Genomic DNA, 27,842 nt, shown 5'->3' on the forward strand with positions numbered 1-27,842 from the left:
AGCACTTAAAGCCAGAAGTGCATTTATATGTCATATCTTCTCCTTTAGGAAAACTTCCAGAGCCACACGTGATGCATTAGAGGCTGATGTAAAGAGTGCTAAAGAAAGATATGTACTAAACTCCACACAGTGACAGCTCTAACCATAGTCAAGGCACAATGAATTCTGCAATTGCATGACCAAGAGCTGATAACTAAAAAGCAATCAATCAGAAAATGTGCTTGCCTATGGAAGGGGGGGGAGACACGCATCTTTCCTCTCCTACCTAGAAACTCCCATACGTCCTATAACACAAATCATAGATGCATTGGTGCCTGACCCAATTTTGATAAATGAAGTCTTTGTACACTTGTATGCCCAACTGCATTGTAAGTTGTACTTCCTTACCACATAGGACTTACAAACACTTTTTGTGTCCTCCTACCTTCCAGTGTTACACCTACACACTAGATAAGCCTATTATAACGGTAGAGGTTGCAGCAACCATCTCATCCTTTCAACTTAAACTCTTGGTTTAGGTGGCTTACCCATAGAGTGGTACAGTAATAACACAAGTGGGCTTGCCCCATCCTTCTAGGCATCTTTTGAGCAGCATATGATTCAAAGAATTTACCTCCCTCTATGAAAGAGGCCCTAATGATTTCCCCAAACTGAGCAAGGAGATTTCCAAATAAGAATCATATAGACCTATTTCCTGGTTCCCAAGCTTTGCGTAAAAAAAAAAAACAAATCCCATGACAACATAAGAAGACTAACATATTTAAAGCTTGGGAAACTAAACAACTCAAACTAGTGATTCTGATGGATATTAATCAAAGTTTTCAACACCATTTGCTGTGAATATCTATGGGACACTTTTCTACTTTGGGTTAATATATTAAATTCTGAACCCAAGCCCTGAATCAGAACTAACCAGAACATTTCAGCGACATTCTCTGTCTACAGAGAAACCAAACAAGGGTGCCCCTGTCTGTAATTGCATTAAGCAATCTTTAGGCATTGTGGTCATCAGCAGAAGAAATTTTTACTTTACACAAATGACTCAGATTTACCTGGATAATTGCAAAAATCATTTACTGCTACTAGCAGTGGTAGAGAGGTTCAACATGGTGTCAGGACTGGGAGTACGCTGAGGAAAAATCAGCAGCCTTTCCTTATAGGTCACCATTTCCCATGCAATTCATAACAAACTCGCACTTTACTAAGGTTGGAAAACAAAAATAGATTTCTACTTAGGATTGCCAACAAGCCTGGCAAACAATGCTTTATAGCAATACTGTAGATCGCCTAGTTGCCCGGATACACTTTCCAGATCTGTATAAAGTGAATGAAATTCTATAGGCTACCATTTGTGGCAAATGATACAGAGACTGTATAAAGGTCTATTGTGGCAAGGGCTGGCAGATACTTGCAAACAAGCAGCTGTAGTATACACATGAGTAGTCATTTAATGCAGCGACTCAACTACCATCAGAATTATGGTCATGAAAGCACTGACATCATTGACAAACTTTGTGATCAACATTTTATTGTGCTATAGTGAGCTTTCATGGGTAATTTTTCACAGAAAAATGTTAATGCTGTCCTAAAGTACATCTAAATCCAAGATCAAGCATTTAAAATATTGACGCTTACAAGTGATGGTTCAATTCGTTTTTGGTTTTCTTTTTGTTTTGTTTTTTAAGGCCAAGCACATTTTCTGCAGGTACAGAAAAATAATGGTTGATCTTGCCAGACTCCCCTAGCATCCATGAAATTAAAGCTGACCATAGCAGGGATCCATCTATGGCCAGTACTGTTCAAGAACAGTCGATCTACTGAAAAAAAAAGTGACGAGTAATCTATGGCCATGCCTAGTACACACGATGAGAATATTGAATGAATGATCATCCGTTTTCTTTTTTCTTGCATACTAGTCTCATATTGAAAATAAAATGTTGTAATGTATTGTTTCGTTTCCTAGCATGCGTGGTCTTGGTCACTTTCTTTTTTTTTAAAAAATACTATACTTATTACGAAAAAAACTTCCAGTCTTACCTTAAGGGAAATTTTTGTGCTTGTCCCTTCAGATAATTTTTTGTATGAACTGTCCAGATCAGCTCTTCAAAGCTGTGTATTAATGATCAGATTATCAGACAGTCGCTCTGATATAAATTTTTTTTGTCCGATTTTCTCATTGTATGTACCAGGTATTAGAGTCATAGCTATATCTTCTTTATTAACAATGCTCTTTTGAATAACAATATGGCCATATTATTCCCATATTAGAAAGTCTTGCACCAAGTTTGCAAAAGCCGGATTAGAGTTTTCTTGCTGCAAATTCAGCCAATTCTGATATGCGATTTCTGCATTCTGGCAGCTGTGACAAATTCAATCAGAATTACTACCTTATCAGTAATAAATAAAAGTACAAGTAAATAAGACCTGTGGCATGTTGGAGTAAATTGTGTTGCAGGCGAAATTCTGTTGAAGACAATTCTGGAAAAGATTCATAGACACTTTACTGACAGTTACTTGAATCTGTCACAATTTGCCCCATTTGCTTCACGGACAGGAGCCAGGGTTCTAATGAGTTTCTAAGGCAATCTTATGAAGTCCACAGATTGTGTGTCCTAATGACAAGACTATCACAATCACCAACAAGTTCCATTTATGAGGCCACAGAGCTCTGCAGAACAAAACCTTTTAAAATGTGTGTTAACCCAAAGAATATGTGATATACACAGACCAGAGGCAAAGGCTCTTTATAACCCATTCCAGATGAATTACATCCATGAATAATTAACATGCAGATGTGCCAGCTTCTACGTAGCCCAAGACAATGCGCTAGTTTATTCGAACTGCAATGCATAGCTAAGTCTCTATATTAAAGCCAATAAATGGCACACACACAAAAGCAGCATTTATCGGTCACAAGAGTGAAGAAGACCAAGTAAGGTAAAGAAAACTGTAATAATTCCTAGAAGGTAAACTTTTTTTTTTTTTATGGAAGTCATACAGCTTCTCTGTTTACTAGTACTGGTTAGGAGGCTGCATAAAAATGCTTCATTTAGGTCCTATGCACATTGGCAAAAAAACAAGGTGATTAAAGAATGTTCACGGAATGCCACCATACATGGCAATCAGTAAGCATATAAAGTAGAATAGTTCAGAACCTAAAAGAGTTTTATTAGAAAAAAACAAAACTAAAAAAAACAAAAACAAAAACAAAAAACTAGTGCAGGGTTTTTAAACCAGGGTTCCAAAGAAATTATGGGTTTCTCCACAGGTTGCTAGGGGTTCCTTGAGCAATGAAAAATTTCTACCCTTTCAACCCTTTCTACCTATCTGTAAAAGGGTCATTCTTCCCATTGACCATCACACTAATGTAATCAGGAGTTGTATGTATAGTAAGTTTTAGCAGGGGTTCCCCGAGGCCAGAAAATTACTTCAAGGGTTCCTCCATGTTGAAAAGGGGAAAATGGCTGATCTAATGCCTTCCCTGTGGTTCAGGAAATGGGCAATGAGGGCAACAGGATGTGACCTTAGAGGTGAAACCGCACAAAAAGCCCAACACATTAATCCCATATTTAACTTCTTCAAATGGTGTTAAATGATAGACAAGAATCAGGTGGCAACTACTCAGTGCAACTATGCGCTGGTACAAACTGCCATTTGACATATGCCCTGCACTCGACAAGAGAAAGTAACACACTGAAAAAAAAAAAACTGCCAAAGCACAAATATGCCATTATACAGTAAAATGTGATACACCTAAAGCTGACCATACACAGAGTGAATTTCAGCTGGTTCCTAATGAAAATGAAAGGAGTCGAGATGAAACTTATTGGCCAAACAGAGGCTGCATTCAGATGCAGCCACTGTTTGGGTATTTTGACAGCCAGTGCTTTTCATGACCACATCTCTGTGATTCAAAACATAACAGCATCTGCTTTGCCAAGGAGGAGATGTAACAGCATGGAGTACATCATATCCTCTCTCTCTCTGCAGTAAAAATAAACTACAGTTCCCATCAACCACAGGGAATTGCAGTGAATGTGGGGGTACACTAGGCCTGTACATGTCGAATGTGTGAGTCTCGGTTCGCCCACCACTGCTTCCTGGAGAAAAAACTACAGAAGGGATGTTCCAAGACCAGTGGCTGGGGGAATAGGAGGCATATAAACCACCATTTTTACAAACAGAATTAATGGCTTGATTTGAAAATGAAGAGACTATTTCAGAGCAACTACTGAGTGAACCAGAAGACATATTCAGTCAAGGTAGGAAATCAGCAAAAAGGTCATGTAAAGATGTTTTTGCCCGGAGTTCTGCTTTAAAGATGGAGGACAAGCATTATAATGTACACTTACAGCTATAATGTATATGGATTTGATTTATTTTTATAGCAATAAATGTGAACTAGCCCTTTACAACAGATAGGCAACTGTGCAGATGGAACCAAAAGCCTGAGCAGCAGTCTTTTTAACTAAGGGTGGCATTTTTCCCACCGCCCCCCCAATGAATTGATTTTAGCATTTTCAGCAGAGGTTTTCTAAGTCCTAAAAATAATTTCAAGGGTTCTTCTGCAATACAGATGTTGAAAAAGGCTACAGCAGGGGTTATTAAGCAGGGCAGTTCAGCTTGTGGAAGTAGTAGAGGTTAACCGCTTGCCGCCCTGCCACTGTATATATACATGTGCAGGGCGGCACTGGGGCGCAAAACCACGTTTTAAAACGGGTTCCGCGCTCCCGACGTTTTCGCCGGCAGGGGGCGTGCGCTCCCGCCGACCCGCGGGTGACACCATTCGATCCCGGAGGGATCAATCATTAGATTTCAGCCAGTGATGTCTGGCTGAAATCAGATGATCGGTCCCTGTCCTATCCTGTCCTGTGTTGACATTTACACAGGACAGGATATGTCATTCTTCTCTGCCTGGACACATTCCGTTCCAGGCAGAGAAGAAGACACAGTAAACGTGAGTAAAACACTACACATTTATCCCCTGATCGCCCCCCCCCCCCCAGTTAACCCCTTCACTGCCCTGTCACCAGTGTCACTGATTAGTAAATCGATTTTTACTGATCACTGTATCAGTGTCGCTGGCGACTTCCAATAGTGTTAGCGCCCCTCCCAGATAGCGCCAGATTGCCCGCCAGTATACCAGTAATTCCGTTTAACCCCTTGATCGCCGCCCCCCCCCCCCCAGTTAACCCCTTCACTGCCCTGTCACCAGTGTCACTGATCAGTGAACCGATTTTTACTGACCACTGTATCAGTGTCGCTGGCGACTTCCGTTAGTGTTAGCGCCCCTCCCAGATAGCGCCAGATTTCCCGCTAATACACCAGTAATCCCGTCTAACCCCTTGATCGCCCCCCCCTCCCCCCGAGTTAACCCCTTCACTACCCTGTCACCAGTGTCATTGATCAGTGAACAGATTTTTACTGATCACTGTATCAGTGTCGCTCGCGACTTCCAATAGTGTTAGCGTTCCTCCCAGATAGCGCCAGTTTGCCCGCCAGTACACCAGTAATCCCATTTAACCCCTTGATCGCCCCCCCCCAGTTAACCCCTTCACTGCCCTGTCACCAGTGTCATTGATTACAGTGTACAGATTTTTACTGATCACTGTATTAGTGTCACTGGTGACTTCCGATAGTGTTAGCGCCCCTCCCATATAGCGCCAGTTTGCCCGCTAATGCACGGGATTTTTTTTTACCAAAAACATGTAGCAGAATACATTTTGGCTTAAATTTATGACTAACTTTGAGTTTACGATATATTTTTTATAGCTGAAAGTAGAAAATATAGTTTTGTTTCAAAATTTTTGTGTTTTTTTTGTTTATAGCGCAAAAAATAAAAAGCGCACAGGTGATAAAATACCATCAAAAGAAAGCTCTATTTGTGTGAAAAAAAGGACGTAAATTTTGTTTGGGTACAGCATTGCATGACCGCGCAATTATCATTTGAATTAGTGCAGCACCAAACAGCAAAAAAAGGCCTGGTCATTAAGGGGGGTAAATCCTCAGGAGCTCAAGTGGTTAAAGGAGGGGTTGTTGGTATTTTTGCTCCCAGGCACAGCTCAACTGACTAATTTATAAGATACAATTATAAATGAAAAATGTTTACATTGGATTTGCTGACAACTATAAAAAAGCATTCCAGCAATCTGTATTACCTTATGAGGGATTTGTTCAAAGTTTAGTGACTAACAGGAAGTACAACGTAATATGCGTCATTGCCAAGTACGAGCTAATGAAGTCACAGTATGAACACAACAGAGCCTAACATATAAGCTTTGCACTACTGTGGAATGAGAAGTTTCAGGTAGATCTAAATAGGTCCTGAATCCAAGTGACAGTTCAGAGCTAGTGCACATGGGCTGAAAAGGACCGGTTCGGCAAAAACGACTAACTTCTGTCAAACGAGCATCTTTGAAATCCAGCATTCAAACAGCGCTTTTAGCCAATGGATGCAAGTGCCGGTGATTGTATTCTGATGAAGTGAGGAGCCGCCATCAGAATACAGAGACACAGCAGGAGAGATCCCAGCATCAGCACTGCTTGTGTTGATGTAGGGATCCATGAGGTTTTTGTTCAACCCCCCTGGTTGCACGAAAAAAAGAATTCAGCATGTATATACCCTGCTTTACTGTATAAGATGGAGATTGTTACGGCACCAGCCTGCCTTCCTACCTTGTCCAATCAAAGAATGCTTTGCATTTATTGAGAAAGTACACAGTGTTTCCTGATTGGCACCTGTGCTAAGTGAGCGGCCTTCTAGTGTTCTCAATATAGCATGCCTCCTCCTCTCTCTCCCTCCACCCTAGAGGGGTCATGGTGGTGGTCCTGTGTGGTAAGCTGCCTGGTTGCTCTCTTTGGGACATTTTTCCTGGGCGGCAATTTCCGTGGCTTCATCACCGCTGTTAGGGAGAGGTTCGCCACACTCCGCCATACTGAGAATGTGGAACAGCAGCCAATGTGGATGGGGAGGCTGCTGACTGTATTGGGTATGCACAGCTGTAACCATCTTGGATGGGAAAGGGATGTATTCTCAGTGGCACATTCCCATTGCACTTTGATTCTGCGTGTTGCTTCGGACCAGGTGTGGACAGGGTGGCTCCCTTCGGGTGCCATTTTTAACTGGCTGGTAGGATTTGAAGCAGAGACACACTGTGGGCTCAAGGCATGAAGCTCAAAATGGAGAAAGTAATTTTTTTTGTCTATGCAGAGGGACAGCCAGGTGATCGCAAGGGTTTGAAGGGAAAAAAAATTGACTTGTGTATTTTATTACAACTTTTTGGTTGTTTAGATTCAGCTTTAATCTGCTATGGATTATGGTAACCTTAGCCCCTCCCTGGGAGACCCATCTCTACTATAAATTTGGTATGTGATCTGCCCAGTTGTTTTGAACATAAAACTTATAGTGGAGGTCCAGTCTCCTGTGAAAAAATATAAAAGCAGCTTCAAAAACTGTGTGGGGGGGACTTGATCTTCCGATCACCTAGGCAGTCACAGTGGAAGTGGGAGCGGATACCTGTCATAATTAGGTACCCGCTGCCCCCCAGTCCCCAAAGGTGTCAATTCTTAACGGGGAGCAGGGGACAAGTCCCTAGAGTGGAACTTTCCAATTTGGATAAAATGTCTATGCTTCCAGCAGAACTGAGTTGGTGCTCTACTCCTGCCGTGGTTGGTCAACCCATTCTTTGAGGGCCCCTAGTGATGCTGTAAGCCATATAGGACATCTGTTCTACTTCTGGTGTCTCGCGATGTGAATAATGATACTTTTTTAGCACACCTTTTCTATGCAAGCCTTGCCCTTTATGTGCACGTCATGAGCCATTTTCCTCACATTATTCCTTAACTTTAATACCATGTATTTTTGTGATTTGTAGCACCCAACGCCCGATGAAGCTTTAATGCTAAACATGTTGAGAAAGGAGGCAATTTCCAACAAGATATCAGTACTACTATAGAGTGGTGTTTGTATTTTTCCATATACATCTACGTAATTTATTGTACTTGATATTTACTGGCTGTTGATGAAACCTCCATCTGGTTGTGAATATGCCCATGTATGATGTCTTTTAAACTGTTTATATTTTTGTATATTTAGAAAGATATTTGTATTTTTGTTATTTGTGTATTTGCTGATGGGCCATACCTTGAAAGTTACATTTTCTTCCCCTTTTGTTTTTTGGTTTCACAATGCAGCAGAGCAAATCGCTTGGCATGGGACATGGAAGCCAGTGGAGGTCACTGTAGTAGCAGTGCCTACTACAGTGATTTCCAGTTACCACAAGGATCCCACATGTATGGCACATGCATACTTATATGGATCCAATCTGAATCAATGTAACTACATAAAAATTGGCATTTCTGAAAATCTTTTTGAAGCCATAGTTCTGCTTTATGAATGCCACTATAGAGCCAGGTTGTCAGCTGCCTAATGATGATGAAAAGAGGCACTCCTATGTAAATCTTCTCCTGCACAGGATCAAAGCTACCTCTCATAAAATAATCATTACATATAACTGTCACCAAAACCAAACTGCCTGAAAAAAGTTTCTTGTTCAAATTCTAAAACATAAAATGTAGAGCAAGCAAATCATAAGTTTTGGGGAAAGTCTGAAAGGTGACATTGAATTAAGTTGGGTGGGAGTAAAGGCCATTCGGTATTATGGCACCAAATACAGTCAGAATGGCAAACTGTTCTCATTTCCTACTTCACTGGGTGAAAAGTGATCCAGAGGAATCAAGTCTTCTATGCATACAAAAAGAGCTCTCGGCTCAATATTCAGCTGCAAGCTTTATTCTTCTTGGGATTATTATAAGAGAGCAACATCGGCCTTAAAGTGTCATTAAACCCCCAACAGTATACCGTATTTTTCACCGTATAAGACGCACTTTTTCTTCTCTTCCCCAAAACTGGGGGGGAAATGTCAGTGCATCTTATAGAGCGAATATGGAGCGGCCGGTCCGGTATTTCCACCGCGGCCGTGTCAGAATACCGGGCCGGCCGCTCAGCTCTGCAGCGGGACCTTACCTGTTCCTCTATCCAGCGGCGTGCTGTCTTCCCGGCTTCTGTAGTGTGGGCACTGGGCATGACAGCCGGGTGCCAAGTGCGCATGCGCAAGAAGCGGTGCTTTTTGTGAATGGTAAGGCGGTACCTGGGACACATGACAGATCCCAGAAGCCGCCGGACCAATCACAAAGTGCAAGTGCTTCTCGCTCATGCGCACTGGGCACCTGGCTGTCATCCTGAGCGCCATTACAGAAGCCGGGAAGACAGCGCGCGGCTGGATCGAGGAACAGGTAAGCTCAAACAAAAACTCTGCAGAAGTAAGAGCGGGTACCTGTCAAATTCAGGTACCCGCTCCCCCTCCCTCCCCAAAGGTCAGCAGTCATCTGTGCTGTCCGCAGTCTCTGGTCATCCCTGTGCTGTCCGCAGTCTCTGGTCATCCCTGTGCTGTCCGCAGTCTCTGGTCATCCCTGTGCTGTCCGCAGTCTCTGGTCATCCCTGTGCTGTCCGCAGTCTCTGGTCATCCCTGTGCTGTCCGCAGTCTCTGGTCATCCCTGTGCTGTGTCCGCAGTCTCTGGTCATCCCTGTGCTGTGTCCGCAGTCTCTGGTCATCCCTGTGCTGTCCGCAGTCTCTGGTCATCTCCTGTACTGTGTCTGCAGTCCATTAGTTCAGAATTTTTTTTTCCTGTTTTCTGCCTCTAAAACCTAGGTGCGTCTTATGGTCAGGTGCGTCTTATACGGCGAAAAATATGGTAATCTCTATATGCAATAAAAAGCATGCTTGTTATACTCACTATGGAACCTAAGGTTAATTCTCTGCACTGCGTAAAAATGCTGCTTGACCCTGATTTCTCTGATCCTCCCCTTCTTGCAGTATCCCCCTCTTATCTCCTGATAAGACATATGGTGTGGCGTCAGTCTGCACATGCTCAGTTTGGTGTGTATTGCTAGAGAGGTTATTTTTTCTTGGGAGAGTGCATGTGATCAGCACAAGGCCAATCGGCACTGTCCAGACAGAGGTCAGGCTCTGTATCCTCCTAGAGCAAAATTAAAATTCCTCCTACAAGCTTTTACATGTGCTCTGCTGGACACTGATAGAAGTCACAAGACTGCTCTAACTGCTGATGAGAAAAGGTATTTAGCAGTTTATATTTACTAAAATGATTGCATTTTCATGTTGTGTGTACTGTGGGAGACCAGATATAGTGAATGCAGGGTCCGGGGTTTAGTAGCACTAACTCTTGATAGGCTAAAATGTGCTCTAGATTGCAAGTTTATTGGATTGGATTACAAGTTGACCTAGACTGGAGTCAAATAATGTGGATAGACACATTTATGAAACAAAATGTAGATCCCACTAAGAGCCATAAATAAAATGTATTAAAGCACCTTTCACACGGTGCTGACCTGGCAGCGGATCTGCTTGCTCAGCAGGGGATCTGCCCGCTGAGCAAGCGGATGACAGGTCCGTGTTCACTCCACTTATGCGGAGTAGGCACAGACACAAACACAGCCTGTTGTCCTCTATGGGTTGTCGGATGGAAACGGACCGCCTGTCCATTTCCATCTGACTGTCATCCGATCCGCCAGACGGATGGGGACCAAATCCCCTATCCGTCTGTTTTAGAGGACAGGATCACATGCAGGTGAGTGTAAACGGACACATCAATATACACCGCCGCTCCATAGAGAGCAAAGGACAGTCCGATGGGTCTTCTTGCAAACGGACAGGTGGACCCGATTGGTCCGCTCGTGTGAAAGGGGCCTTACAGGTACATCATACCTGACCTAGTTTATGTGGCAGCCCCCTATTTCTTGTTTACCAAAAACTGAATTACAGCACAAAAAAAAAAAAAAAAACACAGAAAAAACAAATACTTACCATTCTCTCCAAAGCAAGGGTGAAATCACTGGGTCCTTTCAAGGGATCCTAGAAAAACTGAAGATTTCAAATCATGCAAGGATACACGTCTACATGGATCGGAAACATCTCATGGTAACTGGAATCCTGAGCTTTTCCAATATCCCAACATGAGGCTCAGTGACACAAGTGACAGGAAGCAGGAGGTATCCAGAACAAAGAGAATAAGGTTGAGTATTTTTTTTTTTAAAGCTGCATTTCATTTTGCCTTCAATCTCATTAACATGCTAATGACATTTAAAACTTTCCCGGTTCCATTACATATTTTAGTCTTTATACACGGCAGGAAGATCACGTCTGCTGGGAAGGGCTGGCAGGATTTTGTACATAGCTAGTTATGCAAAAATTAAAATGCCTTGATGGGGGGGGGGGGGGATGTCAGTCTGGAGGAGTGGCCAGTCCTAGGCCTGTGTTTGCAGGCAGGATACTCTAGGTGACACCCACATATGAGACTGTGCCTTCATGACTGAAAAGGGCTGACATCCAAAAAATGAAAGGGCAAGGCAGGGACAGTATAGATGGGAAGGAAAGACTGCATGATGCTGGATGTCCTCCAGCCAGGAAATGAGGCAGCTCTATCAGACTAAAAAGATATAGAAAGAAAGAGGGCACATCGGAATAGTGCATTATCCTCAAAGCTTTATTTTACTGATAAAAACGTAGTAACATACCCACAAACAAACTGACGAATGACAGCTTGTCATAATAAAACTGCAAGTGCCAGACTGCAGAACGTAATGACTGAATGTAAAGCATGTACGGACCCAATCGACTGACGCGTTTCGAGGTCTTGCCTCTTCCTCAGAGCCAGTTCTGACTAGATGCAGGTTCTAATACACGTCTGAAAGTAGAGCATGAACATCAGTGGCTCATATAGTGAACTCGGTGTAGAGCTATTCACCCTGAGGTCATCACAGAGGACAAGGGGGCACTCTTTATGTCTGGAGGAAAAGAAATGTAATCTCCAAAACACAGAAAGGTTTCTTCACAGTAAGAGCTGTGAAAATGTGGAATAGACTCCCTCAAGAGTTGGTTCTGGCCAGCTCAATGGATTGCTTCAAAAAAAAAAAGGCCTGGATTCTTTCTTGGATACACAGAATATAACTGGATACTAACATTTATAGGTAAAGTTGACACAGGGAATATCTGATTGCCTCTCAGGGGATCAGGAAGGAATTTTTTTCCCTGCAGGAGCAAATTGGATCATGCTTTGCTGGGTTTTTTGCCTTCTTCTGGATCAACTGTGGGTATAGGAGAACTTCTTTTTTTAATGGTTGAACTGGATGGACTTTTGTCTTTTTTCAGCCAGACTAACTATGTAACACACACTGGGAGAAACTTGCAGTGTACAGTGAAATCTGAGTAAGCACTTGTACAGGAGGGGGGCCAGTACAACTGTGCAAGACTGAAGGCACGGTTGCAGTTCATCTTTAATGTGTTTTTCTTGCAGCAAACCACATTTTTTCAAACAAGGAGTGGGGGCTGCCACATAAAAAAAAGACACTGTGCTTTAGTTGCAAGGTCCACTTTGCACCACAGTGACCGTTAACAATGACTGTAAACTGGTTCCACTTTGGTGGTCACCTGAAAAGTCCATTATTATCTAGGTACCAAGTAAAAATAAACTCCCTCTATTAATATAGACTGCATATGTACCTCATCCCTAATATACAATTCAAAGAAAAACAGAACCTGATGGGACTTTACTGGTACATTAAGTGGACAAATTGGTGTTTATACATTAGCATATTTATTGAAATACATCTTGCAATGCCGGGCATTGCTCTATTTTGCCGCTGTTCTGGTGCTGTCTATCGATGTTTGTTACAAGTTATAAGGAGGTGGGGTTGCGTTGTGGATTGAAGAGGGTGTGCGCATGTGCCATGCGCACTTTCATTGTGGATGGGCTGTACTTCCACCCATTGGTTTGTCAGGGCGGAAGCGCTGTGTGGGCGCATGACCGAGTATCGTTCGGGTGCACGGTTCACTTCCGCCCTGTGGTTGATCTGGGCAGAGGTGCTGTCCCTGGTTGATGATGCGATTTAAGCGACCCGCTGCATTTTCGCTTTTGGTGCCACTGGGGAAGCACATACAGCGGGCAGATGATGCTATACAGTGATGTAGAGGTAGGAGATATGGTGTTTGATATGATAGTAGTCATTGGGGGAGTGCTAAGCATAGCTATTTGTTGTGTGATTGGAGGAGCCACATTCAGAAGACTGTGTACTGACACACATGATATATATGGTCATTGAAAGGAGCATATCTGTACTATACAATATTTTTCGGTCTTGGATTTTCTTTGCACTTTTCCTACTGGATTGTTACCAGATATTATCAGGTGGGGGGTCTGGGAATGGTCTGCCAGACACTGCTGTAATTTTCTAGGATGTGGATACTACCATACCGATTTCTATATATCATTATATTAGATTACTTCTTGGAACATATCCATGGAATATACTGTATATGGATAAATCTGCATATGAATATATCTGCTACTTGTCTTTTGGGTGAGTGATCTACTTTTAGTTATGCTAGGGATTTATTATCCCCCCCCCCTTTTTCTCTTGCCCTATTTCCCTCTGTAGTGGGACTGTCTTCTGCTGTTCTCTCTACAGCAGGCATGTCCAAAGTCCGGCCCGCGGGCCATTTACGGCCCGGGGGTCGGTTTAATACGGACCTCCAACAGCCCTCCCTGCTCTGTGTAATGTGGCCCTCCCTTCTATGGCAGTCTTCTGCTTGAGAGCAGTGCGCATGCCTGACTGCGGCGCGTTCTCCCTGGTCTGTGTAAATGCGGCTGTCGCATGGCCCTCCCTTCTGTGGCAGACAGTCTTCTGCTTGAGAGCACTGTGCATGCGTGACTGCGCCGCGCTGGGAGCGACAGAGGGCGGTGACGTTAGAGCCGGGCTTCCAGCGTGAAGTGTGTTTCTCTTCCCCTCCTGGCTGCCGAGCAGAGACTTCAGCTCCAGCTACCTTTTTCACCCTTCACATTAGTGCAGGTAAGTTTTTTTTAAAATTATTTTCAATACATTGTGAAAACTCAGCTGTCAGTTGATCTTAATGTTATGAAATGAAAAGTATGTCGTTTGCAATTAACTTGGCATAAAATAATTTATTTGCATTTAATTGTAATGGTTCAAAGAATGTTCGGAAAAATGTTCGGCCCTCCACCATGTTCACTTCATCCAATCTGGCCCTCTTTGAAAAATGTTTGGACACCCCTGCTCTACAGGGTTCCATTTGATTGGGGATGAGGGGGGAGGGGCTGTGGATGTTGGACGCTCACCCAAGACCATTTTGTTGACTGTGTGGGTGCTGCTGCCTCGCATCACCGTTTATGGTGGCATGTGAGTTTGTGGAGAATGGTTTAAGGTTTATGATGCCTTTGTGATATTGTATTTGTATGATTAATGGTTTATATGTATATACATCTTCTAGCTAAGGCATTTGATCTCTTCGCCTCCAGTTTTGGGGTCCCGAGGAAGCTAACAAGCGAAACGCGTCGATCTTTGGAGGACATTATGCAACAGAACAATATGTTCTCTCGGCCTGGTTAGCCAAGTATTGTTTTTATATAATGTCATTGCAAGAGTTATTTCAATAAATATGCTAATGTATAAAGTCCCATCAGGTTTTGTTTTTCTAAAGATCAGCTATAAAACAGGGCAGGCCAGCACCGCCGGCTGCTAAAACTTGTAACAATCCCCACACTGGAAAGTTGGAGAGAACAGCTGATGCTCCCCTTCACTAACCACACTGCTTTCCTCCACATCACATCTCAGTAACTGTGTGTGGGCTGCCTGGAACATTGAACATGTTAATAAGATGGATATTTAAAGCAGCTGCCACAATTTGCCAGAACCAAAAAGATAAACCCACACTTGAAAGAACAAGTAGACGTTTCAAATGCGTATCAGCGGATTACTGACTATCATCATAGAATTATTTGTAAAAGATCCAGTCTCCGGCCTTTCTACATTTAAACAATTACAGCTACAGTAAAGCACAGATCATCCACTGCCGGGGTGAGCAGCCTGCTAGTGACATCACACTGAAGCATCTGTTGTTTTATTGTACTAGTGATGTCTGCTGACAACCAGGGGGTGAAAAGAGCATGCCACATCTAAACATACAAACAGCTCTAGCTTCTCAGTCAGCTTACAGAATCCTTCTCTATTTATGGAGTCCTTTTCCTATGAATGCATTGAAGAGATCAGAAACCGTAAAAAGAAAGGTGAAGACAGGTGGGCAACAACGTTTTCACTGGCTAAAAGAAGTCCTATTGTTCAGAGGCACACAGGGAGAATACCAAAAACATACCGCTCCTAAAAGAAGACTTGTCTGACAAAAATCTAAAGAGGAACTCCAGCTTTACTTTATTTTTCAGTTTTCACCCTCGTTCAAAAAAAAAAATAAAAAAAAAAAAATAATGTAAAGTTCTACTAGGGATGCACCGAAATTTCAGCCACCGAAACATATCGGCTGAAAATAGCCCTATCGGCATTCTGCTGATAGGAAAAATTTAGCCGATACAGGAGACTGTGTGTACTGCAGATGTGAGGGGGGGGGGGCGGCGTAGAAAGGCAGCAGAGGAGCAGTGTATACAGTGTCTGGATGTCACTATATGTCAGTGCCGCGTTTTAAACGTAATTACCGGCTATTTTTTTCTTCACTGTAGCTCAGAGAATCAGCTGTCACTTACCCCCCAGCTAAAAGAAACAAAGTTTCCTTTAATTTATTTCCTCGAGTTAAAAGAAACAAAAAAGTTTCCTTTAGGTTGGGGAAAGTGACAGCTAATTCTCTGAGCTAAAGTGAAGGAAAAAAAAAGCAGGCAAAATATCGGCACCAACATAGTGACAGCCAGTGAGGGAGCCTCTCTGTATACACTGCTCCTTTCTTGCACCCTCCACTGCTCCTCTCCTCACCCCTACAAAGAGGACCTGTCACTCATTTGCTATCACATAGGGGACTATTGCTCTCCTATGTGATAACAATAAAATAAGTTAAAACAAAATAAATAAAAATATACATGAAAGTAGAAAAAAAAAAAAAAAGAAAGAAATTGGAGCTTCCCCACCCCCACATACGCAGAAATTTCAGGTTCGGTTTTCAGCCACATGCATTCTGAATTTTCGGTATTGGCACCAGTATTTTCATTTCGGTGCACCACTATGTTCTACCTATCCTCTCCATAGTCCAGTGCACTTTGTGTCTGTTTGCCCCAGGTTGTCTTCACAGTGGCCGAGCAGAGTAGGCCTGACCATAGAGGAATTACGTTGACGCAGTAAGTCAGCTTAAACATGTATTGCAATATGTGTAAACTAAAAATCCCTATTTTTTTATTGCAATGTTTGCTGGAAAGGGTAGTTAGTGTTCAGAGGATTCCTCCAGGATTTCTAGTGTTAACATGTGGCTACACCCCTTTTGCACCTGAAAGTTAAATACATCTCCAAGCTATTGGGATTTGAGCACAGGTACAGTATATCTTGTTTCTATCACACAGGCTTGGTTCACAGTACCCATAGGCTTGAATGTCATCATGTGGGTGCAGTTCAGGCCTGAAAGAATGATTGCCTCCACTGGTGCCAAAGAAGTGGCGGTGACACTAGCCAACGATAAAACTTTTAAAGGGTAGGGGTAGGTGGGTGGCATGCCGGGGTTCTACATTACTGTGGCATAGACTTCTTAATTAGAAGCAGTAGACAGCTATGTGACAGTATTTGGCACAATCTGTTCTTTTAGCCTCACAGGAGCATATCATGATTTTTATATGATTAGAAGCATAACCCACCCACTCCCAAGTCTAATTTACATTGACAATATCATCAGGGGGTAGGGTCTAGGAACAGGAATAGCTGCCCAGTGATAGCGCACTCTTCCACTGAAAACCATAAAATGCACATGGACCTGCACCCACACAGATGTAATATTGAGACACAGTGGCTGTGTAGCTGCTGTGTACCAATAGAAATCCATGGGACTTCCTGTATGGGGATACACAGAACACCTATGCATCCTCATGCGGGAAAATGCATCCCTGCATGGGCGTACATATTGTATGCCCAGTGTGAATTAAGCCTAATACTAGCTGCGATGTTGGACACTTAATAATTGGACAAGGACTTAAAAGGGTAAGAGAGCCAAAAAAAAAAACCCTACACTATGTACCAAGTGCCTGCAGCTTTTTTTGTGTGTATGCAGTGTGATTTGACCCATACAAAATTAATGGGCTCAAATAGCACCCCACACAATCGCATGTGATTTGCACAGGAATGTGGTGCAAAAAACGCATACGGTTCACAGTGTGAACCAGGGCTCACTCTCTAATCTAATTGTCTACGGTCAGTGGGAAAATAAGTGATTGGAAATCAAATACAGTAATACCTCGGTTTACAAACGTCTCGGTTAACGTAATTTTTGGTTTACGAATAAAAATCCATTGAAAATAAAATAAAAAAAAAAAAACTCTTTTAGCTTGGGTAAAGTGGCAGCTGAATTTCTGAGCTATAGTGAAGAAAAAAAAAAAAAAAAAAAAAGCGGTAATTACATTTAAAAACTGGCACCATAGTAAATAAAAAAAAAAAAATGGTGTGGGGTCCCCCCTCCCATGCATACCATGCCCTTGGATCTTGGAGCGGAACTCCCACGCCAAAACCCATACCAGACCCTTATCCGAGCATGCAGCCCAGCAGGTCAGGAAAGGGGAGGGGGAATCATACCAGGCCACATGCTCTCAACATGGGGGGGTGCTTTGGGGCAGGGAGGCTCCCCCTCCCCAAAGCACCTTGTCCCCATGTTAATGGGGACAAGGGCTTCTTCCCCACAACCCTGGCCGGTGGTTGTGGGGGTCTGCTGGCAGAGGGCTTATCAGAATCTAGAAGACCCCTTTAACAAGGGGTCCCCCAGATCCTGCCCCCCCCATGTGAATGAGTATGGGGTACATGGTACCCTACTAATTCACAAAAAACAAAGTGTAGTGTGAAAAAAAAAAAACGACAGGTCTTTGACAAGTCCTTTATTAAAAGAAAAAACTAAAAGAATGTCCCCTGCAGTAGATCCAACGTCAATCACGATGCCCGCCATCAACGCCATTGCCAACCCGGAAAAAAAAAAAAAAAGTTAAAGAAAAAAGGCTCCGCTTCCAACGATGGCTTCCAGCCTGCTCTGGTGGTTTGACGGTTCTTAAATATGTAAGGGGCGGGGCCACCCAGGGACATCACCCAAGTGACCCCGCCCCAGGTGACATCACTATTTTTTCTTTACTTTATTGGAAGCTTACACTTCATTCAGGCCTCCACAAATTGGCATGGTGCCCTGTGCTGCGGTTCTCTGTGGTGCCAGCCATGTCTACATTTCTCTGCATTGTACTTCACACTAGCATTGTGGGATTAACAGGGTACATAGAAAACAATTGTTTTTTATGTGTCCTTTGGGATTACTGGCATTGATCTAGTGCAGAAAAAAGCCAGTCACTGCACTTGATGTAAATAAAGCCTTACTTTCCCCATTGCATCCTCAGGATAGGAAAATTAAAGTCTCTTCAACATGAGACAAACTAAAATTTTATTAATCCAAAATTTATAGTAAGAGAACCAAGTGACTACAGCAGCTTACATCTTTATAAAAGTACTGGTAACCTGGCCTTGAATCAAGTACACAGGACAGGAAAGCTAAAAATATCAGTGGTCCTAATCGGAGTCCTCACCTCAAAAGTATTGAAGCAAGAAGGTGAGCATGATACCCCAAGCAACTAGAAATTTCAGAAACAGAGCTCCACAATGGTAGCCTTCATAATGGCAATGGCAGTCCACGATCAGAGGGTGGGAACCCAACTCCACATAGAGATCTATTGTTCTACAAACGGTTTTTCATGCAGCATGACTATAAACATCACTTGCTCAGTTTTTAAAAAGACACTATATATATGTCAAAAAGCCCCCCAAACAGACTCATTCATCCACTTCTTTAGAGCAGTCCAATACCACTCTTTCCTCCATCACAGCTGGCACCAAGTGTTAGAGGGAGTGCTGGCATCATTCCCATCACGTGACCCAAGCACTGCCACATCAGAGGTCATATGCTCTTATCTCCCCCCCCCCACCCCCACCCCACTCTTCTTAAGCATAGCAGGGCAATTTAAAGGCCTTGTTTGCATGTTTACATGCTTGACTTATAGTACAGGAGCAGAATTGGATTTTTTTTTTGGCTTCATAGATGGATAAATGGGAGCACTTGGAAAAAAAAAAAAAACCCCACATGTTTTTGTGCAATTTTCAGGACCTTCTACTAAAAAATGCCGATTCTGCCTCAAAGAAGCTCACATGCTCTTTCAAGCTTCACCCAATTGGAAAAAAGCACCATCGTTCAGGAGTAAAGTAGCCCATTGAGAATAATAGGGTACATCATCTTTGTGAATTGAGCAACAAACTGCACAGGTGTGAACAGGGGTTTGCACATGGAAACACTGGATATTTTGCATGACTGGGTTAAAGGAAGAAGCCACAGGGGATCTGTCGCAGAGGTATCATTACCATACTTGCTGGTATGGATTTATTTCTTTATTTTTTGTTTGCAAACTTGTTCTTCCCTTGTATTAAAAATGAAAACTTGTGGGTAGTAACGAAGGTACTTTGCCTCACTAAGGCTTCAGTCACACTGAATCAGACTTTGAAACCATGCAACTTCACTTTGAAATCATATGATTTCAAAGGTCAGATGTCAGAAAAAGTAGTGTCTGAACTACTTTCAAAATCGGTGCGTCACACTGATTTGACCGCTTCCATTGCGGACAATAGAGAGAGTCTTATCATGCAATTCAATTTTCAAATCGCATGACAAGTCACACCGGTGCGATCGTGGACTTAACGTCTAAATGCAGCCAAACAGAAAAAAAAACTCAGTAAAAGGGACATAATTCACAGTCAGGAGGATGTGTCCCTTGTGCTGATGACTTCTATTAGTGGAAATTCTCCTCAATCAATGCTCCCCCCACCATTTTAATCACCTGGAACAGCAGAGGTTAATAGCACAGGCTATCACAGGCTTCAATATAGAGAGCCCGACTATGCCTGCCCTTTCCGCCCAGTTGTTCCATTCATAGAAACTGCACTACAACCTCCAAGAATGAAACTCAAATCTAAGGCCGGGCAGATAATTGAAAAGGTCCATCCCCTCCATTTACACAGATAATTGCAAGGTCGTCCCCTCCATTCATAGATCCGGTTTCATTCACAGACGCTGTAGTACAGCTTCTACGAATTGTGCAGCTGGGTAGAAAGGGTGGGCACAGAACAGGCATCAGCACAAGGAACACCTACTAACTTGTGTCCCTGCTGATTTTTTCTGTTTTTTATTTTGACTGCACTTTGGCTTTAACTGCCACACAGAGGGTTTGTTTATAATGAGCCAGCAAGCTCACAGATTTGTATAGTTAATAGGAGCAGTAATCCACAACCATTGTGTACTACTACTACTAGATACACACACACACACACACACACACACACACACACACTCTATACAAATTATACACAGAACCCATTTTTTTTTCACATATGATAGTGTTATTTAAAGAGGTATGACCAAAGCGCTTTTGGCCATACTTTTCCTGTGGGTAACAGGTGTCCATTTAGTTGTGTGACCCATATTCAGCAGACAGTGGGCTAAAGCCTGCTGTTGGTGGACATCACTCAACTGCTCCACATTCTGGAAGGATCCAGACTTTAATGTCGGGATGGACCCAGATTCCTGACAGTCACCAGCCCTCTGCTCACGGAAGACTGAGAAATCAGAGATCTATGACCGTTTATTGCTCAGGCATAGAGGCGGCAGGAGACAAATGCAGCATGCGGGCAGCACAGTGGCTTAGTGGTTAGCACGTCTGCCTTGCAGTAAATGGGTCATGGGTTCAATTCCTGATCATGGCGCCTCCTGCATGGAGTTTGCATGTTCTCCCTGTGCTTGCGTGGGTTTCCTCCGGGTGCTCCGGTTTCCTCCTACGCTCCAAAGACATGCTGGTAGGTTAATTGGCTTCTCTCTAAATTGGCCCTAATATGTGTATGTATGCATGTGAGTTAGGGACCTTAGATTGTACACCCCTTGAGGGTTAGGGACTGATGTGAATGTTCAATATATATGTAAAGCGCTGCGTAAATTGACGGCACTATATGCTGCAGACACATAGGCTAGTATGTATGTATGTATGTATGTATGTATGTATGTATGTATGTATGTATGCATATTTTCCGGTGTTTTTTTTTTTTTTAAACCCACACTTCTCTTTTAAATCAACATGATCATATATATGTTTAAGGAAAAAAATGTAGGACTATAAGTCTCTGTTAAAAAGAAGAAATAGGGAGAGAAGGGTCATACACAGCCATATGTGCCCACAGATTCGATATAATAAAGCAGACCACTGCCAAATGCAATGTAGCAAAAAACAAAAACAATAGTATAATTTTATAGCTGTCCAACATTTAAAAACTACAAGTGTGCAAACTCTTTTTCCTTATGCTATCCATTACAGAAAACAATGATTAAAATGAGTCATAGCATAAAATGCCCACACATGGTACAATCTCTCTACACACAATAAGCTGGCAGCCTTCCACACCAAGAATGAATACAGTGCCAATCACTGAAAATGCCAAGCAATCTCATTACATAACTTGTGCTATCAAATGTCAATGTGAATGAAGACACTACAGAGATTAAAGGGGTAAGAGGACTAAGGTGAAAAGCGGACACATCGGTCTCTCTAATAAATTACATAATCAGAGAAGCAGATCATTAGAGTATGAGTTCATCTGAAGTGTTCAGAGGATATTTAAAGTTCAGGACAATCCCTTGCAGTCATACGGCAGGTGCCATGTCCAAGCCGATCAGATGGCAGACAGACTGTACTGAACACCTGTGGTTTCTATTTTGTCTATGGTTATTTTTTTACCCCCTACCTTTATCTTACTGCAACAAGGAAACAAAAGGGGACTTTGCACATAATCTCTCTAAGCACTCTGGATACCTAACAAAAGCCAATTATATAGTCAATTATAGTAAACATTTTGTTGGAAAATGTACTTGTTACAGATTATGACTAAGAAAAGACAGAGATGTTTGTCTGTAGCCCAGGAGTAGGCAACCTTGGCACAAATCCTATCACGCCTCTGGGAGTCATGACCAGCTGTCAGTCTTGCGATGATTCCTGGGACTTGTAGTTCTACAAAAGCTGACGTGCCAAGGTTACTTACCCCTGATGTAGCCTTTCTACTCCACCCATCTGTAGGTGCTAGTAAACTCATCTCAGCATGAAGTAGTGGGGAGACACAAACAGTCTTCAAATGCGTCAAAACTGGAATACAAATCAGCTGAGTAAAATGTTAATTAGTAATGTTCAGTCATTTCAACAGCTCATTATAAATCAATATCTCACGGTCATTTTTTTTTTGGTTTTATAAAGCACCGACATATTATGTAACGTTTTACAGAGTAGATGTAGTCACATTGTGCCTTTCAATCAAAGGAGCTCACAATCTAATAGTCCTACCACACATGCATACACAGTGGTGATTGATGTAATCAGTCTCTGGGTGGAGACCAAACCTGATTTAAGCCAGCCAAGCCTGCAGTCTCGTGCTTGTGATATTGTGTTTGTAACATGTGCTCCAAGATCCCAGTTTGTCTGCCCTGTTCCTGTTCGTTTGGATTCCCTCATTGAAAACCTTGGATTGGATATCAACTACTCTCTGAACTCTGCCTGCCTTTTGACTACAGATTTGACCCTGGATATTCTGAACCTGGCCTGCCTTGTACGCAGACTGTCACTGAACCACTCTGCCTGTCTGCCAACTGCAAGTACCTGTTTGCCATGCTCAGTTTGCGCCTGCCCTGGCTTGGTAGCCAGGCACTACAGCATTGTGTATAAATCCTGCAGGGCAACTGAGTACCAGTAGGCCTGCTTGCCTTATGGGACAGGGGGCTACTACAGGTGAAGAACACCGAAGCCAGCCATAGTGTCTGACCACCTGGGTTATGGTAGAGCATGACACAGGATCCAGGGCCTCCCTATGCAATTAGAATAAGGCGGAACATACAGCTTGATACCTGCAGCCTGTCAAAATCAATACCAGGCTGAAATATGCAGCAGATGTATGCACATCTATGTGATACTCACGTAGAAAGACATATGTCCCAAAACTTCACTTTCTTTGTCCAAGGCATACATCCCTTTACCGGAGTACCACTCTTACAGCCACGGCACATTTTAGCCTGTCAATGATTGTTGACAGCAGGCTGTAAGCGCCATCTGTGACTGCTGATATATGCCCAGTTTTGATGCTGTACAGGTAAATGCATCTGTGTGCATGTGCCCTAAGAAGTGCTCTATCAACTACTTGCTGAAAACATCAAAAGCAGAATCACCTTGGCCTTTTCTGAAAACTATCACTGGCCGTATAGTAACATAATCAACATACATGAACACAAGTGTACTGCTTTGCCTTCTTTCTAAAATTACTGCCGATTTCACACCAGTGACAGGTGGAGAAGTGTAGGAAGGCCGAGGCACAGAAACCATCTGTCCAACATAGATACCAATCAGCTGTTTGCTTGGACCATCATGAAGGAAGACTCTATACAAGGTACAAAATAAAAGGCCAAAAACCAAGGCAAATCTTACACAAAAGTTAGATTGCGTGCATCCCACATAACCTTCTCTCAAGCTAAAAAAAAAAAAAAAGAAAAAAAAAAAAGAAAAAGGGGGGGGGGGGGGGGGTTTGGGAGAAAAAAAAAAAATTATATATATATATATATATATATATATATATATATAAATATATATATAAAAATTATACACACAAACGATGCTAGATTCCTTTTAAATGACTGGACAGGATTAAATGCATACGGCATCTCATTACAGTGCATGAATAATATCAAAACATTCCTTTTACAGGGTGTTGCATTTAATATGTCAGTCGATAGGAACACACAGAGGACATAATAAAAGGAACACACTTATCTCACTATACATTTCCCGAATCACTTATAGCAGCTGACCTTTTATTTTTTTTTTAATAGAAGGAAGTTTCTGTTTAGACTAATCAAATTTTAAATGTGGCAATACTGAGACATGGAAACTACTCTATTCTGAACCTGTGACTATCTATGCACACCAAAGCTTTAAAAAGGGGGTTTTACAGTGTCACTAAGGTATGGATAACCCTTTTATTAACTGGGATGCCCAAAGTGGACAGCTGCAGAACTGGCTGGACACAACAATATAAAAAAAAAAAAAAACCACACACCTTGATAAGTGGAAAACCCCTTTAACAAGTTTAAAACATACACCTGACATAAGAGAAAGCAAGCAGCAAATGAAAAAAATGTCAAAGTCCTTCTCTTGTCTCTATTCTGGTCTTGTACCAGTGATGTAAAGAACTGAAGCCAGATTTTCTGTATGGAAACCAGGAAACTGGCATTTTCAGGACAGGTCCACAACGGCAGCCTACATATTTCTCTTGCAATAGGTTTCCTTTCAGAAGACAAACATATCGGCACACCATTTTCCAATATGTCAAATACAAACACACACTACGAGAATATAAAACTATATACTCATATACACACACACACGAGCATTACAAGTAGTAATACTTTACTGTCCAAATAACAAGTCCCTTTCCCAGCTATAGAAACACAACTAGTCTTTTTAATCTTGTGAGTACACAGCATTAAAATCCTGAGATAGCAAACATTCAGAAAAGAATAGGGTTTCCATACCTCGATTTTCCCCATAAAGGAAACAGCTTTGAATCTTACAGTGAAAAAATATCCAGAGAAAATGTAGCAATATCCTTTCGCAAACCTGCTGGCACACACAATATCCTGATTGCCTGCTTTTCTTTTACTTATGTGTTTCGTGAGGCATGCTGACTCAGACGGGTGGGAAGGTGCTATGCAAAACAGGTAAACACCATGTTGCAACCAATAGGACAAGCTGGCGTCTGACTCATAGCTCATGAGCTTCCACACATTAATCCGTGGCTTCAAAAGGAAGAAAAGGAAGTGAAAGGATGCACGACTTTGCCAACAGCTTCTAACATACACCTCCTACATAGCACAGACAGAGCAGTGCTGATGGAAAGCAAGTCCCAGGAATACAAGTCTGTCTTTGTCATGTGATCCACAATCCAGACGTCTTCAAGTGTCCATCTACAAACAGGGATCAATTTCAAGTCTAAGCCAGATAAAAATGACTTGTATTTCCAAAACAGGTATTGAGATTGTTCAGATAATAAACTATGGTTAGAGGGAATCTCTTATCTCACTGTGTTACATTGTACCAGCTGCCACTCTGATAGAGAATCAAAGGTTTTGTATATAATAATGTTACAAGGGTGATCATATACACAAGAATTGGGTACGCTGAAAGGTATTCAGTCCCACTACAGGTATACCTTCCCTCACTCCTCAGATACTGGGTGCAGGTCTCTAATGGCCACTTCAAGAAGTCTACTTTCAAGTAACATGAGAAAGGAAGCCACTGTCCATTAAAGGAGTAGTACGGCCAAAGCTATTTTTTGTTCTGCACTCCTGTGGCCAATTTTCAGCCTGCTGTTGGCTGACATCACTGAGCCAGTCCAGTCACTGGAGAAATCCCGACTTTAATGTCAGAATCCACCCAGATGCCTGGATCAGCAGCTGGCTCAGCCTCTCAGCTCCTGCCCCTCCAGAGCCCCTCGCTTCAGTGAGTGCTGAAAGGGCAGAGCACAGAGCCTGTGACTGACAGTCACCAGCTCTCTGCAGGTGGAAGACCGAGAGCTGAGCGATCAGCAGTATTTGAATGCTCAGTTCTCAGTCTTCTAGGCGGTGGGGGACAGCTGCAGCGGAGATCAGTGCTGCAGCCATCAAGGCGAGTAGGACTTTTTTTTTTTTTTTTAAGCCATATTTCTATTTTAAAAGCCTTGTGTATGCTTATTGAAAAAAATAGCATGCACAAGCTGATCCATCTGTCCCATAAGCTCCAACATGTTTCACTCCATCTGTAGCTTGTTTGTAGGATGACAAGGCAAGTTTGAAATTGATGGCTGCAAAACGTTGACAAAGTGCAGCCCTAGAACAAATAACAGTGGATTCAGTTGACCAACTCAGCCCCACACCCCAAAAACAACAGTACAGACCAAAAGAAAGAGAATGGGATTTTAAACACGGTGCTGAAAACAAAACTCATAAAATATATATATTATATAACACACACACACACACACGATATAAAAAATCTACACACCCATGTTAAAATGTCAGGATTCTGTGATGTAAAGAAATGAGACAGATAAATAATTTCAGAACTTTTTCCACCTTTAATGTAACCTATAAACTGTACAACTCAGTTGAACAAAACAAAATCTTTTAGGTGGAGGGAAGTAAAAATAAAAAACGAAAATATGGTTGCATAAGTGTGCACACCCTTTTGATTTGATTTCAGCACTCAGTCTTTTTGGGTATGACTCTATCAGCATGTCACATCTCGATTTGGTAATATTTGCCCACTCATACCCAAAGCATGATGCTGCCACCACCATACTTCACAGTGGGTATGGTGCTGTTTTGGTGATGTGCAGTGTTGTTTTTGTGCCAAACATATCTTTTGGAATTCTGACCAAATAGTTCAACCTTGCTTTCATCAGACCAGAACACATTTTCCCACATGCCTTTGGGAGACTTCAGATGTGTTTTTCCAAAATTTAGCCGGGCTTGGATATTTTTCTTCGTAAGAAAAGGCTTCCGTCTTGCCACTCTACCCCATAGCCCAGACATATGAAGAATACAGGAGATTGCTGTCACATGTACCACACAGCCAGTACTTGCCAAATATTCCTGCAGCTCCTTTAATGTGGCTGTTGGCCTCTTGGCAGCCTCCCAGACCAGTTTTCTTCTCGTCCTTTCATTAATTTTGGAGGAACGTCCAGTTCTTGGTAATGGCACTCTTGATCCATATTTTCTCCACTTGATGACTGTCTTCACTGTGTTCCATGGTATATCTAATGCCTTGGAAATTCTTTTGTACCCTTCTCCTGACTGATATGTTTTAACAATGATAACCCTCTGATGCTTTGGAAGCACTCTGCGGACCATGGCTTTTGCTGTAGGATGCGACTAAGAAAATGTCAAGAAAGACCTACTAGAACAGCTGAACTTTTTGGGGGTTAATCAGAGGCACTTTAAATGATGGCAGGTGTGTACTGACTCCTATTTAACATGACTTTGAATTTGACTGCTTAATTACGAACACAGCTACATCCCCGGTTATAAGAGGGTGTACCACATTATTTTAGTTTTTTTAATGTTTACCTGCCCCCCTTCAGTTTGTTTTTCAATTGAGTTGTACAGTTTATAGGTCACATTAAAAAAAGGTGGAAAAAGTTCTGAAATGATTTGTCTGTCTCATTATTTTACATCACAGAAACCTGACATTTTACCAGGGGTGTGTAGGCTTTTTATATCCACTGCATATATTTACAAAACCAATAACAAAAAAAGTTGGGACAAGGCCATGTATACCACGGTGTAGCAACTCCTCTTCTTTTAACAATTTGTAAACATTGGGAACGGAGGAAACCAACTGCTAGAGTTTCTGGAGAGGAATGTTGACCCATTCTTGCGTGAGCATATGCTGCTCAAAAATCTGGATATATCTATCTTTCAGCATTGATGGTGACTTCCCAGATGTGCAAGCTGCCCCTTCTATATTCACTAGTGCACCCTTATAGTATCAGAGATGCAGAGTGTTGAACTGAGTGTTGATAACCAGCCAGAAAGTCCCTCTTCTCTTTAGTGCGGAGGCCCATGATTGCCAAAAATAATCAAATTTCGATTCATCTGGTCACAAAACAGTTGTCCACTTTGCAACAGACCATT

The 27,842-nt window shown here is 42.3% G+C and overlaps 1 protein-coding gene across 2 annotated transcripts in view; it reads right to left on the reverse strand.

Moving 5' to 3' along the window:
- Positions 1–27,842, reverse strand: part of PELI1 (pellino E3 ubiquitin protein ligase 1) — a 103,310-nt gene that overhangs the window by 38,100 nt on the left and 37,368 nt on the right. The window contains exon 1 of one of the 2 annotated variants that reach the window (XM_089672008.1): positions 24,705–24,975. The exons of the other annotated variant lie outside the window; for it this stretch is intronic. The gene's annotated coding sequence lies outside the window, so the exon portion shown is untranslated. Of the gene's footprint in view, positions 1–24,704; positions 24,976–27,842 lie in introns of those variants that run through there. 2 annotated transcript variants of the gene reach the window in all.

Source organism: Staurois parvus, unplaced genomic scaffold, assembly GCF_062004578.1.
Source record: "Staurois parvus isolate SC_StPar_1 unplaced genomic scaffold, SC_StPar_1.0 ptg000117l, whole genome shotgun sequence".
In the NCBI taxonomy this organism is placed as follows: Eukaryota; Metazoa; Chordata; class Amphibia; order Anura; family Ranidae; genus Staurois; species Staurois parvus.